General features: G+C 41.9%; 1 long non-coding RNA gene across 1 annotated transcript; it reads right to left on the bottom strand.

The window, feature by feature from the left end:
- Positions 1 to 1093: 1093 nt before the first annotated feature.
- LOC138205772 (uncharacterized) lies at positions 1094 to 18837 on the bottom strand. Its single transcript, XR_011178897.1, has 3 exons — positions 17051 to 18837; positions 9815 to 9903; positions 1094 to 3043 (listed from the first exon to the last, which is right to left on the bottom strand). It is a non-coding gene; the product is annotated as an uncharacterized lncRNA (long non-coding RNA).
- Between the last annotated feature and the right edge of the window lie 416 nt (positions 18838 to 19253).

Genomic DNA, 19253 nt, shown 5'->3' with positions numbered 1-19253 from the left:
GGGGGACGGCTACACAGTGGGTGCAGCCACATAAAAATACAGCAAACGCTGGTCTAGACACATAGGATGCAGTACAGTGGCAGACTTTCTCCCACGCTGCAATGTTACAACTCTGCACTGTGTTACTCCAGTGATAAGCTGTCAAAGAATCCGTCTAATTGTGTCAGAGATATTTGGTGAGTGTGTAACGAATTCAGCATGTTTGATAATGACTGATGTGTGAAACCATGACATACAAAGTGAAGTGCAAATGAGTGCAAAGTAAAGCGGTGCGAGTGTGCACAATAGAATTTTACTGTACATGCATGTTTATAGTAAAAAAAACATAAGCAGTTACCTCTGACACAATGTTGATTTATGGTTATGTGACTGTTGAGTTAAAATAGGGGTGAGTGAGGGCTCCCACCGTAAGTGCCAACCCAGAGCCTGACCTTTATATGAGATACAGGTCTGTAGTCTCAGACAGTGAGGCACGTCTGATGCTGCCTAAGTTGGCCTAATACTGGCTGGCACTCACCTCGTTATCCGTGTGTGTGTGTGTGTGTGTGTGTGTGTGTGTGTGTGTGTGTGTGTGTGTGTAGTTATGTGCGCCGCTGGCCAGAGAGAGATAAAATACTGTAACCATCATCTGTTGCTGCATGAATCATGCTGTAGCGCAGGAGGTGAGATGGTGCCACGGCTCCTCTTCCCATCTGCTTTGCGCTGAGGTTTTTAGGACGTGTCTTGGCTGCTGGCTGATCTGGCTGGAGTCAAGTTGGATTTTTTTTTTTCAGAGATATTGTAATTCCCATATTTTACAATATTCTGAAATTTTATCAAATGCTTGGCTAAGTTCAATAAAGGCTAGTAGACTGGATAAGAGTGATCAGAACTGACCAACGATGTTCCAGATGAGTGTTCTGTTAATTTCTGGCTTTCACCACAAGAGAGCGAGCACCGATACAGTATTTACTGCATGTAAACTTTATCACAGTAATGACAATACTTTAGAAAAACCATTTGGTACCAATGCAGCTTTTCAACTGCAAATAGCCTCAGAGTGTGGAACACTGGATGTGAGAACAAGTCAAAGAACAGAACACCAAACACAAACTGATTTTTCATCTTGCTGTTTTTATTATTATTATTATTGTTTGAAGCAGAAAATCCAACTCAAAGACAAATCCCAAAGTAAACAGACTTTACCTGCTGGTTCTCTCCTGCTTTAGCGTGATCGGCTGTGGAATCCTGTTTTCCAGGTAAAAAATGTTTTCGGCCAGATAGACGAACCTGGTCTGGTTTTGTTGATTTTGAACGTTTTTCTGATGGTGAGAAGAAGATGCCTCCTGATGTCTGTATGGTGAAGTATTGCTGCCCTTCAGGGAAGGCAGTAGGTTGTATAGTTATCTCCTGATTGGGCAAAATCACTACCCTGAAACCACACAACCTACTACCTCACCCCGTACGAACATCAGAAAGGTCCCATAGGTTAGCAAACCTTCATGTGCATTATGGTGGAGAGGCATACAGCAAAAACAGTGGACATTTTAACTTAAAGGACTTAAAGGCAGTTAAATATATCCTCATCCAGTCATACACATACTTTGACAACAACCACACTTATATCAAAAAGCAACAATGAGTATTTCTGGAAGTAAAGTTTTCATTTCTAAAACAATCTTGTGATGCTCAAATGAGGAAAAAAGCTAAATAAGAGCAAAATAAATAAAAGAAAGAATGACAATTGGATGAAAATAGGTTTGTATAAAAGTTTATACAGTATACAGTGTCTGATGAGATATAAAGAAAACATTCTTGCTGGTGTTTTTTTTTTAGTACAAACAGAATCAGAAAAACATTGATTAAAAAAACAATGTCTTGATCATAAAGTCTTTAAGTCAACCATGAAATTCATAAGATATATAACAACCTAAAGGAGCTGTAATCCTAAATGACTTACTGCTATCAAATGCTGCAGCTGAGTAATGTCCTTAGCAGTCAGTGGATAAACATGTACAACCCAGTGTTGATCTGGATCCAAAAGTTCCAACAATGGCCGTCTGATGACATTACAGCCACTTCAGGAAAGACAGTAAGTTGTATAGTTATCTGACAGGAAGGGTAGGACCCTAAAACTATACAACCTACTACCTCACCCCAAAGGACAGTCTTTTAAAAACAACGTCCTTACAGCGCCCCGTTCATGCAGGTAATCCGCTTTGACACGCCTCGCTGAATGCAAAACAGCGGTTATGACTCACAGAAACACAAATACACATGCCATTCTCCTCTGGGACACCTCACCGCTGTGACCGCAGTCTGAGTGTTCAGAACACAACGTGACAACCGGGTCTACCAGTTCATGGCGCGAGCTAAGGGGGAATTCAGATGACCCAACAAGGTGCACGTCCCAAAAAAAAAATTGCATAGGCAAGATATTTCCATATTCAAATGAACCCAGTAAGTAACTTAAATGCTACATTTAAGAGATTTTTAACCTCAAAACTATCAAAACAGAGTGTTATGTTCACTAAATACCATCTATGTACCTTTTAGAATTTAGTATTGAGTAGTAGATGTCAATCTAATGGGAATTTTTAGCGTTACAAATAAGCAAATCCATAAAATCCCTCAAAATATCCTCTACAATTATTCATATAAAAAGGCTGAAACAGAACAAAAAACTGTTTTGGTTCAACTGTTTGTTTATATGCAAAAACATTATGAAGTAACGCTCTATTGCTCTAGATCATACTTCAAATTGTATAATGAAACAGGGAATGATCTACAGAACAATCTGTGCTGCTTCCAGCCCTTCAGCAGAGAGTCTTAACATTACTGACCAGTGTTGAGAGTGGGCGAGCTCGAGCTAGCTTATATCCTGGCCCACATGTGAGGAGCAGAGGGCAGCAGCTGCTGCCTCTGTTAATGTTTCTCACCTGCTCTGTAACATGCAGCGAAGGGGAGGAAGGAGGGAAGGAGGGAGGAAGGGAGGGAGAGAGGCCTGGCCCTATCGCCTCTTCCCTCCATCACGGTTTCATCAAGCATGTCAGGTAGCCTCCAACTGAAAAACACACAAGAGGAACAAATCAGTTACTTCTGTAACAAAGGAAATGAAGAAATCGAGAAATACTTCGACATGATGACTTTTAAATTTGATGTCCAGGAGATTCATTGCAAACACCCCCCCCTCTCCCCCCGTGGCAGACAGTCTGTTTAAAAGAGTTTTACATTTTCAGTGAAAAGTTATTGTCTGGGCTCGCAGGCAATTTGCGTATGGGGTAATACTTTTATACAGTATGCGTGAATAAAATTCTGTCCGCATATAAAACCACACCATTTAGCACCTTTAAGTGTTTTACAATGTGCTGAACCAAATTCCTATGAGGGGAAATCTTTGTCAGCATGAATACAGTAATAGTAACATATATGTGAAGGCACAAATGTACAGCACAGCGCAATACAGAACGGTATGTCTTGAGCTGAGAGGCCCCATTGTGTCTGCTCAGGTAAGTGTGAGGCTCTCTGCATTATTCAACATGGCCTTACTTACACCACAGCGCTGTCGATCGTAAGTATGCACAAGCACACACTCATACGGGCCAACAGACACTCTGCAGACAGAGACAAGCTGACGGAAGAAATATGGAAACCTACAGAATTCACACACATACTGTATGTGTAAAGATGCATGCGATAATGGCAGAAATTAATGGACGAGCAGAGCCACACAGACACCGGTGTGGAGCCATTCCTGCCTTTGTGCCTTTGGAAAAGCGGCCCACACTTTGACAGGAACTGAACGTTGCATAATAAATAGTGGGGACCCGGGTCAGGTTATGAAATTTTCATTAAAATGATTGACGTACTGACTGTAGTCTCCAACAAACATATTACCCATGAACGTTACGAAGTAACTTAAGTGGGTGGAGCTGTAGGGACTGATATGGCATGCAGTGTTTCTGAAAACAAGACAAGTTTTGGTATGTCAGTCAAGTGATTTGTCAAGTGTGCTATTGTTGCACCATACACATCTCTTTGAACACACACACACACACACACACACACACACACACACACAAACTCTCACACACTCACCTTAAACTTATCATAATCAAACCAAGCAATTTTTAAGCGTTAACATTCAGCGCTGTCTGCTGGAGCATGTAAGTCAATTCTCATTGTGCAATCCTGCAAAAGGCTCAGCTACCTGGGGTCCACTTCATAAGGTAGGGTCAAGGCACAGTGTCCTCTCAGTCTGCTGACTGGACATACTTCAATCTAATATAGTATATGGCTCTTGGGTCCCGACCAATGGAGTGCATGTCCAGGAAAGCTATTGCTTTCAAGTGAAGCCAGTTGCTATCATCCAGTGACAGCGAAATATTCACACTCACACCCACACACAATGTGCAAAGCAAGCACACGTACACACACGTACACACACGTACACAGGTTTAGGGATTTTTACACAGTTATGTAACACAATCTAAAAACACCTCCTTTAGCAGGAGGTTGCCCACCTTCTTAAAAGTGTGCAAACTCAGCAAGCATTCCTTCACTTGAAAGCCCGCCGTCTGTAACTGATCCAGTGCTTCAGCCTCACACCTCCATTAGCTGTTTGGAGGGGCTGTGGTGCAAAGTCCTGCTTTCTGCACCTCATCGTCTCATAATGTCCCACAAACACATGCACACACCACGGGGCACGTAGTGCACAAACAAATACAAAAGGACACACTATCAAATACATGCACATGTGCACACACACACAATACTTGGGAGAAATACCCTTTAGAGGGAATAAGGCAAAACCCGATATTCACTTATCTCTTTATGTTTTCACACAGTGTTCAGAGCAAAGGCATGCACTGCTTGGAAAGTCACTTTAATTCAATCACACTTGAGTGTAAGTGCCAAAGTGCCAATCAGTCAATACTGAAGCAACTGCAGTGATAGTAAGGCGGAGTGCTGGAAGCTTGTAACCTGATCTTTGGGGTTCTGGCGGTCTGTTAAAAGAAACTGCTTTTACACAAGATGCAACCTCAAATCTTCAATATTCCCGTCAATTTCAACTCATCCATCATGATATGATGATTTGTTTTGTATTGTACATGTGTTGTAGGCTTGTGGGTTAGTATAGATTTAACAATAATTTAATCTTTACTTTATCAGGATAGTCTCTTGAGATCAGGATATCGCTGTTGTGAGGGACTCCTGGCAAAACCGGCACCATTGTTTACGGTGCACAAATACATCTTGTACATCCATTGACCTTCTAGGCAATTGCAGAGCTTTGCATCAAACCTCTATACATTTTAAGTAGACAGATTTATGACCCAGGCCAGGGTAAGGAGAAGCACCCATATAGGCTAATATGGGTGTTTTTTGGCATGACAATATCACATGTGTGCTTTCTGGTTGAGTTTTGCAAGTATGCTCATGCACAGTTAATGTGCTTCTTATCAGTTCCCATGTGTAGCTTTCTTCATATCAAGCATGTGGTCGTTTTTTTCTCTTGTCTGTGTACATCTACATGTTTGCCCTGTGTCAAGATGTCTGGGTGCAGATAGCAAGAATCCAGATAGACATGGTGGAGCATTTATAAAAGGGAAGCATGGCTACTGTGCCCCCCACCCCCCCTACACCCCTCTCAGGGTAAAGCAGCAGGCATGACCCATCTATTTATACCAGGGCCAAGGGGCAGGCAACAGGGGGTGGGGGGAGGACAGGAGCGGGGGAAGAGGAGAGGCTGCATGGGCAGGTCCTGTTACACATGCCAGGGGGAATGGCTGGGGCAAGCCACAGGGGGATTCTGCTCAAAGTCAGACAGGCTGACCTCCCTGTCACCTCTGCATGAGGCAGATACTGGGCTCGCAAACCTTGTGCGAGTGTGTGTGTGTGTGTGTTAGGAGTGTGAAAGAACGGGGAGTTAACGGGTGAATATGAAGGTGTATGAATGTACAGTAAGCACCTAAGGGTGTGCGTCATGTATGCATTAATGCACAAAGTACTGCATGTTGTCCTGTATGCAGATCAACATGTGTGATGGACTGCGCATGTACTCACACCTATGTGCATAATATGTGTGTGTTTGCCTGTCAGGCTGTGAGATGAACGGGCCTGGTGACTTAACCCTGCCTCCCCCCCGCCTGCCCCCCAGCAGAGCCATAAACATGCCAGGTGAAGAAGGCTGGATTAGGCAGACTTAACTGATCCCAGTGCGGCCCAGCGGCCCCATCTTTAGAGGTAAAAAAAAAAAAATGACCCCAATCATTGTAATGACAGGGTATGCAGCAGGAGTTGCCCAAACAAACCACTCAGCCCAACCTTGCCAGCTGCTTCTCATCTCTCTCACACACAGTGTACAGTCACATGTACACGCATATTGAACATTTGCAATGCACAAGTTGCAGGATGTCCAGCGGGACACAGGTCTACACAGAAACAACTTGTTTATAGCAGGTGTCTGTTACAGTTACACATCAAGACACCTTAAACACGATGCCTTTGAAATTTGCAATCACTGGGCACATTAGTGCTCAAGGTAGTCAAGTATATTTTGGGCTGTAAAGACATAAAACACAGATGCCTCATATACGCTCACAGCTAGACTGAAATGAACTGATCATTAGGCCAAGGACACTTACCATATTTAAAAACAGATTTCTGTTTTTTTCTTTGGTAAATGGCATAAAAGTGCATAATTGCACTTTGAGGTGATCTTCACTTGAACCTTATTTATTATGTCAGGAGCTGTCTGCACATGCTTGAGTGGCTTCCTGTGCAAGATCCAGATGCAAATCTATGCTGCGGAACCAGCTTGCAGCATATGGCTGTCCCTCCTTTTGGGCTATAAGGTTAATAGTGTTTGATAAGGTTGGGATCAAGGACCCAGAAATGCAAAAAATACCTAAACTATGGCCATGTCACAAGAGATTTCAAGGTGGAGTGTAAACTTCATCGTGTCTACGAAAAGCATGCAGAAGCAGATGATAACTAACTTTTGACAGACTGGACTGTGATATTTTCCCACACAGTATTAAGTCAATATTCATCTCAGAAATGCATTAAATGTTGTCTATTTTTTGCTCATGTAAAAAGTGACAGGCTTAGTCTTCGTGCCGCCATGCAAATGGAAGCTTGTGAAACGTGCGCTGCCATGTGGCTGCTGGTGACCTACAGGGCCTCTGTCTATTAGAGGAAGTCCATAGTCCTGACACGTCTGCATGCCCTGCTCTGCTCCAGCCTGCCTGCAGGGCCCCTTTCAGCTTGGGCAGTGCCCCATCGAGCTGCATCTGTCGCCAGCTATATTTAGAGGGTGGGACAAATACCTTTCTCCCTGCATATGAACTTCAGCTGACAGACACAGGGCCAGAGTAGGCAGACAGGGATCTGCACAGTTTATAACCTTGAAGAGCTTGTTACTTCCAGGCTACAGCTGGGTGTAGTCGAACTACAGATGAAATCTAAGGCTGTAAATACAGTACAGTTAACCACAGTTAGCATTGAAAAGCTTGATTTGGCAGCAGTTTTTAGTGCCAGTGCTAATAGCTCCAGGACAACTGCCAGACAAAGGGGAATATACAGTAATGTCCTCTGATAAAGAGATTTAATGATTTTCCCCCAGTGAGTTACAGAAGAATAATGAATGAATTTCCGTGGCTTTGAGTCCCCTTCAAACACAGCTACATTTCTGCCTATAAGCATTTGTGTGTGTGGCAGCAACAGCGAGGCAGCCAGTGTGTGAATGTGACCATGTTGCATGGCCATCTGCTCTATATAACCATAAACAAACGCAGGCAGGCCAGCTTCACAGTATCATTTCCAAGAGGTCTAGGCTGGGTAAATGTATTCATGGTTTGGTCTCTGGGTAGATGCTGGAGAGATATGCCCTAGAAACAGGCCACGGTTATGCAATAGCATTCATAATTCATTCCACAAACACAATATGGAGGCCACTCTGTCCCATATGCAAACACATGGCCAGATTAAGGAGGGAGTAGCCAAAGGGGACAGAGTGCATTCTGTACTGTTAGTAAATCCACTGACTGACTGACTGACTGACTGACTGCCTGTCTCAATGAGAGCTTGTCTATGACAGGCCTAAATAGGCCATGTTTTACTGCAGGAGGGACCTCTGCTATATTTTGCACCTACTGTCTAAATCAGTTGCATGCCAGCAAAGAGACACACTGATACAGTGAGGGAGCTTTTACAGCATCACTTCAAGGCATAAACACATACAGTACCCAGAAATAAACTCATGTGCAACTTTTCTGTGCTAGCTGACAGTGTATTTTACCCCCACAAACAACAAGCTACATTTTCTGCTCATGTATAATGTTGTTTGGCCGATGATTGTAGTTCTTTTGTGAAGTACGGTGACATTAAGCAGAGCAAGAGTAATTGTAAGTAGTTAAATCTTTTCAAAAGTGCAGAAATTGGAGCCTCTTTTCAAATATGATGAAATTTTAGAAGCTAATGACATCAAGATATCAATGTTGGGATGTAAAACGAAACCAAAAGAAAATAGGACCTAAACAGAAAGGAGTTATAATGATTTAATTTTACAGGGCTGTAAGTCGAAAAACAATCCTCAAACATCAGTCCTCTTTCCAACAACCTTTCAGTATCATTCAACATAGTGTGTGCTAAAGTTCAGCAATGAATGATCCAGAGCAAAGCAGCACCAGACACCTACACTGTAACCTTTATATATACTATCTGTGGTCTTGGGGTTGAGATAAGAGGTGGACTTTAATAACATCTGCACATGTAATCAAATACCTGGCGCATACAGAATTCCAGAGCTGCAGACAGCTGTAGCTAGAGTTTGTAGGGTGGGGCCGGGGGTTACCAAGTGCATATGATACAGGCACAGTCGGGATTGAAGCTCACAGCAAACAGTGTGCTGTGGTTAGGTTGGGGACAGGTACAACTGTAGAGGTTAGAGCTTTTATTCATGCACACTGGCTCTGGAGAACTATACAGGTTGTGTTGGGAGCAGAGGGGGGCTGATGGAGGGTGGGATGCAGCTGTGGCCTCTGCCAGCACATTTGCCCCATTGAAAAAGAACTGTTTCTGGTGTCCACCCCAGGGTCAGCTCTCTTTGAGGGGAGGGAGGCTGCTTGTTCTGATGTAGTCACACGGCAACAATTAAAACATCTGTCCGTGAGAAAAAGACTTGTTAAGCCTTCTGTCATTGCACACTGACGTGCTGCTTTTCTGTAACTCCTACCACTCCTCTCTGTTTATTTGAATTCGCTCTTTGAGCAAGCATCCAGTCGCACCCACTTCTTTCCTCTCCCACTTTACTCTGTCCCTCTCCTCCTGCTACCTGACTACTTTGGCAGCGATACACAAAATGGCGTCGGGGAGCAGAGAGCTGGAAGGCACAGAGTGGAAGCCATTTTCTAACAGATCCAGGACCAGGCACAGAGAGAGAGAGAGAGTGTCGAGACTTCCACCAAGCAAACTGGACAATTAAGATTAGGCTGTAAGTGGTTTTCTGTGCATGTGCACTAAAGACGATGTTTGTTTTTGTTTCTTACTACGCTGCACTAATAAGCCATTGGGACCACTTGGCCTTTCAAATGGAATAAAGGTACAATATCCAGCCATTATAATTTAATCTAATGCAGGCTCACATTATAATAAGTCTCAGAAACAGATGATGTAGACAAAGCAGTTACATGCCATGCAAAAAAAAAAAAAAATGACACCGCGTCTAATTACAGGCCCTATCTCATTAAATGAAATGTAAGCCAACACAATGGCATTACAATACATCATTAAATAACAACATATTAAATTTACAATACATTATGGTACTTACAATGCTGCTGTGACCGCCAGGCTGTCTGTCGGAGATTTCACTTGTTGGCCAAATTGTTTGTGCCTGCGGCTCGAACCCCATCTCACTGCCTACAAGAGGGAGACAGAGAGAGAAAAATAAACAGTGAGAATTGTAGAGTCGAAGGGAGACAATTACCGAAGCAGACAAAACAATGGAGAAACAGAGAGTGATCAGTTGGAGAGGAGGCAGCAGCAGCAGCAGCAGCAGCAGCAGCAGAGGGCTGTAGGGTCTTTTCTCTGTAGCCTGTTTACTAATAAGCTCGCCCTACAGTTTAGCCCGGCCAAGGAAACTCATTAGTGGAACATGTAACACGCCGCACCCTCTCTGCTGCCCTGTACACCGGCCAAATCTCGCTGCCGCATGCTCAACCGACACCGACACACAAGAAGCTCCGCCGCGGCCTTGGTCTTGCCCAGTAGCACCCACTCGCTGCATACGTGCACACGCTTTGGCATGCTGTGTTGCTGAAAGCCCACAGTGTCATGTGCGTGGGTGCAACGGCGCATCTGCGTGTACTTGCGAGGATAATAAGTGATTTTTTTTTTTTTTTTTTTTTGCACATGCACATGCGGCACAGTATGTTCAGTTCACACATGAGGGCATGCACAGGCTGTGCAGCGTTAATGTACGAGGCGGCTTTTAACATGTGCCCCCTGTTGTGGTGTGCATGTGTAGGCAAGTGATGCCAGTGCAATCATGTGGAGGTGGAATGAGAGAAAGGACAACAACAGAGGTAGTTAGTCATCGTCAGTCAAATCTGGGATTGCAGAAAAATAAGAGTGTGACGGAGGATACAGAGAGACGTCCTCCAGCAGACCAAGGAGGACACTGCCAATTAGCTAAAGGCCTCCAAGCGGTGCGGTGGCGGCTGGCTGAAGGGTGATAATTCCGTACATGGATGCTAATTGCAGCACAGGACATGGCCTTGCTGGGGAAGGGTCTGTTATATATTGTTTCTATCGTTTGTAATTGCAGTGCAGTGCCTTGGACTACTGCCAGCACATGTTTATGGGCTCATGAGTAACCCAACTCCTCCAGCCCATGGAGGGAGATTCATGTCCGAGCTGTGCACTCGCTGCACTCTGTGTGTGAGTGTGGGTGTGTTGTTTGTGTGTATATGCATGTTGATGACTCATGGAGCCTGGGCGAGTATGTGCTGCAGGGATAAGTCTACAGTATATTAGTATATACACATGGTGGGCTGCAAGTATTAAAAAAAAACAAAAAAAAACAAAAACATTTTTTTTTTTTTTTTTTAAACTGATTTTTTTAAACTGATTTTGATTATGAAATATTTTCTAGCTGATGTTTTGAGGTGCTCCTGTTGGTAGGGAGATTTGTTTTCGACTCCTACAACTTTTTGGCCACTCTACCAGAACATAAAAGTGTAAGCAAGGAAACTTGGATATATAAACATTACTGGGGTGCTGTATTACACAGTAAAAGTCAGTAGAAACTGAAGTCAACCAAACTGAGTGACAAAAAGAAAACTCAGTGTATTCCACTAAATGTAGCCAACATAATTTAGCTCAGCGCTGATGAACAGTAAGAAAGTAATGAAGTGGAGGTGAGGTGAGGGAAGGGATTTACAGTATTTTGATAGTTGGAGAGTTGCAGGCGAGGCCTTTCAACACTTCCAATTTTACCTCCAAGTGGAACAATGTTGCTGATTCGGCACTTTTTCTCTGACTAAATTGCCTTGGCGACAGCAGAGGCCAAAAGCAGGAGAAATATATGAGTGCTGGAAAAGAAAAGTTGAGAAGTTGAGTGGGTGCAGCACAGCGTTATCTGGAATATCGCTTTGCCTGGCAGGTACATAAAACAAGTATCTGTCCTGACGATGTGTGCTGAGAGACACTCACACGTGATGTTCTAAACCACAGACTAAAGAGCCTCTAAAGTGCACAGTGAAGGCTGGTCAGGAGGCAAAAGCAACACTTAGTTTTACTTTAATGATTTCAAATATTAAAGTAAACAAAATCTGTCTGTTGAACGTCTGACAAAACTCCTTTGAGAATGTTGTTTGAAGGCTTGGTGAGACTAGTGGTACAGTAAGTGTGGAACAAAATCATCCTCAAAATCAACCAAAAAAACTTGAGTAAAAAAACAAAACAAAAAACAACGATTGTGCCTATTGTGTAAAGCATGCGGAAGTTGCACAGGTCTTGTTTTAGAAATGTCTGGAGAAAAGCGGGATAGGTACAGAGAGGAAAATCGACATCATCTGTCACCCTCTGAAACTCCAATATTATGTCATTATGACTGTGCTTACCGTCTCTGTGGAGTTACTGTGGTTTTGTGGATAAATTACAAGTGACACTCCCAGCTGACATCCTGATTAACACGGGGAGAATAAAATGGCCAATCCTCAGAAGTCACTGAAGAATGGACTAATGGCTTCCATGTACGGTGAGAGGGGCAAGGAGAAACAGGTTTAGAGACTTTTGTGTTTGTATATATGTGCGAAATGTACGTATGTGCATTTATATTGTTTATTAGTTTTATGAGAATATTTTGTTCTCGTTGCCATTTCGGCACTTGCACGGACAACCGCAACACCAAAAATGCATGTGTACAGTATTCGTATGTCTGTGTCTCGAGGTCTCAGCCTCTTTGTCCAGCTTCTCTCCCCCTCTATTCAGGCCTGGCCTACTTTCTACTGTACTGTAGTGCCAATCCTGTACGTGTGTGCCGCAGCCTGTAGTGGCCACTGTAGATCCACCCATCTGCTCGCCTACATTCACAGTACAGGAGGGCAACAGGGAGCCTGGTCAGCTTCTACTGTACTACGGAGACCTGATCTGACTGGAGGTTTGAATTTTAAGTTTTTCACTAACAATTGCTGATTAAAAACCAGAAGCAGATGCTGCTGTGAATGACATGAATACATTGTAATCCAACTGTTTAACAGGTTTTTGCAAAATGCACTATGACCCACATGTTAGGCTGCCAAAGTGGTAGATTTCAAACTAGAAACAATTTCCTTCCTTCTCGTGCAAACCTTCTAGTTAGTGTTACTTTGCACCACTTTGTATTGTCTGTCAATATGAATACCGGAGCTACATTTAGGATGATACACAGATCATGCACATATTTTCAACCTGCATCATGTCAGATTTGATTTTCCTTCATGTTTTAAGTATGTGCACTAAGTATACATTTACCAAGTGAACTGGAAAATATGTCTGTTAAGAAAGTTACACATTAAATGCCTTCATTTCTGGCCTAGTAGTTTATACAGCAATTATATGTTCCTGTTAAGAAAAAAACATATATTTTTGACGAATATCTAATTTAAAAAGACCATATGGTTAGCAATTAATAAATATTGGATCATTTCCATTCATTTAAAACAAAGTAAATAAAATAACAGTGAATTACTAAACACATTACAGGACTACTTGCAGTGGTGTACGTCAATCAAAACCCCAAACCATGAAAGTCCTCCAGAGGACTCAGACATACAATATAACTTTCATTTTGCTGGGTTTCTCAGTTTTTTCTGAAAACAGCACAATGAAACTGCTTTGGTGTTAGAAATAAAAGTCTTTCATTATTATGGCAGAAAAATATATTTACAGTGAGCGCTGACTTGGCCCCCATTCACCACTCCAATCTGGATTTCATATTAGCCAGGAGGAAATTGGAGGGAATTCACAACATCACAGCAAGCTCATAAATGAAACAAAAATCACATAATCTTAAATACTAATTAATCCACTTACCAAATGAAGCAGTGTATAGGTGGCATATAGCTGTGCTGCACTGGTAAATTACTCATTTCCACTGTGTGTTGCACTAGTAAGAAAACAGTGAGCACTGGCACATGACCTAAACCACACACAATATTCAGACCAAAAAACATACTGTCGTCATTGCCGTGCTGCTACACCACACATGAGTATTAAAATTGACAGCAGCAGTTATTGAGAGATCAAAATCATATGCCATGTCTATTTGGACAACAGCAAGAGAACAACAATATTACATATCCAGATCGCATTGTTCCTATCTGTTAATTCCATTTGTTAATGTTGTGTGAAATGTGGTTTTTAATATTAGGTATGATTAACTCAGACACGAGGCAATGCCTCAGGCTGGCAGTTTGTAAGAAGGTTGCTCTAATTTCTTATCTACAAGGAGAGTCTTTTTATGCCATTGGGAATAGCATATTTATAACAATTAGGATTCAAAATAAAACAAAATTGTGTAACACCCTATACTTCTCTAAAAATAATGAAATACTAGATTTGGGGTTTACTATTGAATTAAGAAATAAAAAATGGCAATATTGTAGTGAACTCAGTATCGTAAAAAAAAAACTAAACAAAAAAATAATCCATGACGATTTACAAAAATAAAATGAAATACATAATCCATCAACAAGTGGATACATGCACAAGCATCAATTAATTGTTTTACTGTACACACACACACACACACACACACACACACACACACACACACACACACACCTGAAATGCATTAAAAACTTTTTTTGTTTGTTTAAAACATGGTTACTTTGTTTTTTGCACCCTGATAGAGCTTCCTTTACATGGATGCTTATAGATACAAAACATCTCCTATTTTGAAACTTTATGGCACAATTTTTTTTTTTTTTTTTTTTTTTTTTTTTTTTTTTTAATATTTCATTCTACACAGAAAAAAAGGGCAAATGCATTATTTTTGCAGGATGTTATCTTTTCTTTGTAATATTGAGAAACGCGAATATTTCAAATTCAAATAGAAATTAAACCAAATAGATTAAAGTGTTAAATGTAAAAGGTTTTAAACTTTAAAAAAAATAAAAATCCCAAATAGCATAAATTAATAGTTACTTACAATTATTGTGAAAACTGGAGAACAATAATTCCACACAATGCATAATTTACCTCCACAGTATTGGGTTTGGTGTTTTTTTTTTTTAGTTCATACTCTTAAAAACTTCTGAAGTTTTATCAGATCAAAGTTTTTAGTATCTTTATAAAAACATGGTGTACTTAACATGAATAAATTCTAAGAAAAATACTGACTTAAAGCACACTTTTATTAAAAATCCAGATTTTCTCATTCAAGCTTAAGGCCACAAAGTCACAGTCAAGTTTGAGAACTTGTTGTTCTAGCTCTGTCCTGCACTTTGATTTTACTCTGCTTTTTCAGCGTACTCACAAAACATTGTCATTCATATGAAATAAAAAAAAACATCGACCTATTGATTGAAAATAAATGAAATATATTAAGTGATAAAATCTGTTAAAAGACACTTTGACTGTTGTGTGAATTTACCTGAAAACCCTTTGGACCGGTTATTTTAATACACCGAAAGGGCAAAAAAAATACACAAATATGAAAAATGTGTTTACTTGTGCTAAAAAGTATTAATATTTGACAACCTGCACCAAGAAAATTATAAAATTTATACATGTGAATATGTGCATTTGATTGTGTACTCATATTTGTGTGTGTGTGTGTGTGTGTGTGTGTGTGTGTGTGTGTGTGTGTGTGTGTGTGTGTGTGTGCGCGTGTCCCCATATTGGCTTTGCAGTGTGGCTGCAATAAAGCTGAAGTTTGCCTCAGAATGTGCACAGAATGCTTCACTGTGGGCTGTACCAGGCTGTTGTATTGGTCAGGTATACTTTTACAGGGAGAGAAAATACTGAAAACCCTCACCACCCTGCCATCTGCCTCTCAGCATGCAACCTTCCCCTGGACTCTTGCCATCCACTGAAAAAGGCCTTAGGGGTGGAGTAGCGTGATACTGTGCCAGCCAAAACCATGTGTCCACAGCTAGTTAAGCATAGCTTATATTCATGTGAATGAACATAATCACCTACGAATGGAAAAGCTAAACCTGAATCACCTGTAAGCTTGGAGTACTATCAGTTCTGTTTTTGCCTTTCAAAAAAGTTCTCTTTTATGTAAACCTCAACATCTGAGCACACAGCGGAAAACCAAACACAGGATGGGCCAAAGATGGATGATTTCCACGAATAAACTGCAAATACGCCACATTTACTGAAGAAGATATTTGAAAACCGTGATTACTACGTATTCAGTAATTCTTACAAGCAATACTCCAAACTAAATCTTATAATTAGACCTGGTGATTGTAAATTACCATATCAATGTTACGTTTTTTTTTTTCATAATTTTGATAAAGGTAACCATCAAGTGCCTGACAAAGGGCCAAAGGAGTTTAAGTAAATTAACATGTTATTCAAACTAACCGATAAAGTCAACTTTAAAAGCATTTATTTATCACTTTGTTTTGTGGAATTGCTACACGACTGCAGGTTTATTGCTCATTAAAGTTTGTTCTTCCTTGAAATGAAAACAAGGGGATGATTTTAAATGAATCAACATGATTAAAACATCTTTTTCAGAGAAGTGTTTCTGCATTTGTCACAAAATGTTTGTGTGCAAAGAATAATACCTAAAACATCCCGTATTCATAGATGTAAAATATAGATCCGCACACACACACACACAGAAAAGAAAACCTGGAAATGATATGTCTGACATTAAAATTATGAATACATAAGAAAATACCCTGTACATGGCGAAGCGATTGGCTGTTTTATATTTATATTCCATTGTGTTGTCCTAAATGAGACACAAGCTTGACAAATACGACCCGCAAAACCTCAAATTCAACAAAATGCTGAAGTTCAACAAATATTCTTTTCAAAATTCAGCCTGTGGTCAAGCTTTTAAGAAAATTAAAGTGATCAAAATGATCAGTACACCACGTACTTCTCTTCATACAGTGCACACTAAGCTCGGACCGCATCACTCATATGAAATACCTCCACAACTGTGGCCTTTCACTCATCCACTGATTACCACGAAGTGGGATTATCTTGGCAGCAATCACAGTGCTATTTATGATTTTAGTTGTATCGTTGCTAAATTAAAAATAGGTTTTGTTGCAGAGGAGGAAAAGTTATAGAAAAACATTCCTAAATTTAAAGGACTAGTTCAGACCCTCTAATATGTGCTATTGTATGTGCTCCTGAGCTACATGTAGGGTTTTCGATTCAGATGCATAAATGCACGCTCAGGTGAAAAGAAACTTTGGGTAAGAACCTCAAGAGCATCAAATGTTGATTTGTGCGAGTCGTCTGTTAAACGCTGAAAGCCTAAAATGTAAACATATGGATACATTTCCATCAAAAACCGTCCAAGTGTACACATATTAAAACAGATATTACTCACCGATTGTTGGTAAATGTCCGGTCGGGATGCGAATTTCGGCAGCTCTTCCCTCTTTCATCCAGGTCTCTGTTAAGAAGAGGAGAAAGCCATGAGCTGCCGTTTAGTGCATCTGGCAAGACCCATTGATTTCTCCTTAGACTGTCCCGTTTGCAGCAGTGCCTCAGCCTCAGCCTCAGTCTCAATCTCAGTCTCAGCCTCAGTCTCAGCCTCAGCCTCAGCCTCAGCCTCAATCTCAGCTCCAGCCTGAGCTCTCAGGTCAGTCTCACCTCCGGGGCTGCACGGAGGCTCGCCTGCCACCAGCTGGGTCCAGGCCTGGTGAGGCCTGAAACAATAGGAGGCCATGAGGCTGTCTGCAAGGCTCCAGCTAAGCCTGTCTGCTAGTTAACAAGTCTTTGAATGAGGAATGTTAGCAAACAGACAAACAGCATGTCTGATGCATGCAAATAGAGCAACCAGTCCAGTCACAGCCTTGACTGAGCACATGAATAATTCAGCAGTGTATATGCTGCTCTCCTACATTACTCCCTCCCTCTTCCCCGAATGAAATGCCTTCACTAGAATAAGTGTGGCCAAGTATTCAAACCTCTGTCTCACCAACAGCGTCAGGCACAACATTAGTTTGAATACTTCCTACCATCATGCAATAACAGCACAAACTGGTCACATAAAGACACAACACACACCGCAACTGGTGACATTTTGCGGAAACAACTTGAAATTTCGCAATTCCAACATTTCTTTTTTTTTTTTTTCCTCTTATTGCCTTTTAATGTCTTTTGTTTGCAGTTGGCACCTGTCCCAGAAAGAGCTCAGGCTCAGCACACCCCTGTTAGGAGAGCGAGTCGGTGTGAAAGAGAGAGAACAAGGGTGAGCAAGAGACACAGAGAGACAGGGAAAGAGAGGACATAGAGAGGAAACAGAAGGAGAAACAGGGAGTAAAGACTAACAAGGTGACAGTTCACTGTCGCTGATATTTCTATAAAACACATGTGTACCACGTTTAGACACTGGTCACATTCTCTGATTGTCATCCACAGTGGTCATCCAGACCACGAGCCCACCACAAGCAGGTTACCCGTCAGAAATGGCTCCCTGGCACTCCAGGTGGAACAAGGCCCATCACGTGGAGAAACACCACCTTTGACAAATGTCCAACCAGAAAGAGAGGATCCAAATAAATACTACAAGAACCCCGTCAATGGCGAAAATTTTTTTTTGGAGGATGTGGTACATTTTCAGGAAAAAAAAAAAAAAATACAGAAAAACAGAAGAAACAGCACCAAAATCCAAAGTGATGCAAAAATCAATGTGCCAAGAGTAAGAAAAGGCCCCTAAAAAGCAACTTGTTGCCAGGTTTTGCAGAGCTGCTGTGCAGCTAGTTGGAGGCAGAGGGTTAAAATCCAGCTAGTAGTGAGTGAAAAAAAAGAAAAAGAAGCTCCGTCTATGGAAGGGCGGGCTGTGGGGAGGCCCTGACTGTAGAAATAGCAGCAGACTTTTTTCTTTTTTTTTCCCCTTGCAGAGCTTAAGTCTCCCCCTTGCGTGTGGCTGGAGCAGAAAGAGGGGAGCAACCGAAACAGAGAGAGAAAAAGAAGAGAGAGAGAGAGAGAGAGAGAGAGAGAGAGAGAGAGAGAGAGAGAGAGAGAGAGAGAGAGAGAGAGAGAGAGAGAGAGAGAGAGAGAGAGGACAAGAGGAGGAGACAGTGAGTGCACAGTGAAGGGGAGAAAAGCTCCACTGATGATGAAATAGGAGGTGCAGCTGAGCAGGCCAACCAGTCACTTTTTCATCACATGTCCAACACAGCAAGGAACTGTATTTGCACTGGGGACGGAGGAGGAGGATGAGGAGGAGGCAGGAGGGAGGAGGAGGAAGGAAGGGAGGGAGCAGAAGATGGGTGGGAGAGGGAGACACAGAAAGAAAGAGAGAGAGGGGGAGAGAGAGAGAGAGAGAGAGAGAGAGAGTGGGAGGGTGGAAAGCACTAAATGTGGGAGGGGTGGAGGAAGAAGAATGACACAGAAATCTACTCCTCCAGCAGTGCGCAGACTCAGTGCTCATGCACACACACCATACTGGGATACACTGTATAGTACCTCAGCAACTACATCAACTAGTCAAAAGAAAAGCAGGGGGGGGGACACACAGTCATTCAGAGTGGACTGTCCTGCTGGAGGATCCTTGAAATATGCAACACTTCTGAGAGCTCGTT

This window comes from Embiotoca jacksoni, unplaced genomic scaffold, assembly GCF_022577435.1.
Source record: "Embiotoca jacksoni isolate LCO1_2020_lvr unplaced genomic scaffold, fEmbJac1.0.p SCAF_3, whole genome shotgun sequence".
In the NCBI taxonomy this organism is placed as follows: Eukaryota; Metazoa; Chordata; class Actinopteri; family Embiotocidae; genus Embiotoca; species Embiotoca jacksoni.
This window is presented reverse-complemented; position numbering and strand designations above follow the sequence as displayed.